This window comes from Aethalodelphis obliquidens, unplaced genomic scaffold (assembly GCF_003676395.1).
Source record: "Aethalodelphis obliquidens isolate GAN/ISIS:26980383/991018 unplaced genomic scaffold, ASM367639v1 scaffold34, whole genome shotgun sequence".
Taxonomy (NCBI): Eukaryota; Metazoa; Chordata; class Mammalia; order Artiodactyla; family Delphinidae; genus Aethalodelphis; species Aethalodelphis obliquidens.
Window position 1 is genome coordinate 3,994,854 of NW_020837978.1, and position 817 is coordinate 3,995,670.

The following is an 817-nucleotide window of genomic DNA, read 5'->3' on the forward strand; positions in this document are numbered from 1 at the left end:
GACGGTGGGTCCTCACCGGGGAGGCCAGGCGGCATCCACCCTCTGACCCCCGGGGCAGGGGCCCAGGCTGAGGCACACACGGCGCCACCTGGCTTACAGAGCCTTTGAACATATGAAGAAAGCTATGCATGGACCTCCTCACAGAAAAACACACACACACAGAACTTTGCATGTAATTTAATGGAGGAACTAGATTCCCAGGTTACATACTTTTGATCTAAGTTTGTTCTGCTTAGGACTAATTTCTGAGTTTTGAAAACAAGTAAATGCACTTCGGATGTGTCCAAGATTCAACAGTCCAGTGTCCTGGGGACTATCTGACCCAAAGGGAAAACGACACTTCACTGTGTCTCCCGGGAGATCTCACAGTCCATTCGGCCGGCTCTGAAAACTGTGAACTTGACAGAGACCAACCACGGCGTCTCCTGCCTGCTGTCTGGTTTTGTACAGCCTGCGAGCTGAGAATGGTGTTTACATTTTTCAGTGTAAAACGTAAACAACCCTATTAGCCTTTTGGGGGAACCGGTTGCTGGAGGAGTTGAGGAAGTGGATTCTTGGCCCCAAAGCCCTTTCTAGCAAGGCCCCCCGCCTCCCTACACGCTTGGCTGGGGGAGGGGCAGTGATGTCAGAGGCACGGCTTGGCTTCTTCCACTACAATAGCTCTTAGCCCACAGGCTAAGGACCCAGTGTGGATGCTGTGACAACCTCCAAGTACGTCCACCCCAGCCAGACATTCAGATACCAGGGGAATGGGCACTGGCGGTGGGGGCGGGGGGTGTCTGTGGACCCAGGGGCCCACTGTGAGCTGGGCCTAGGC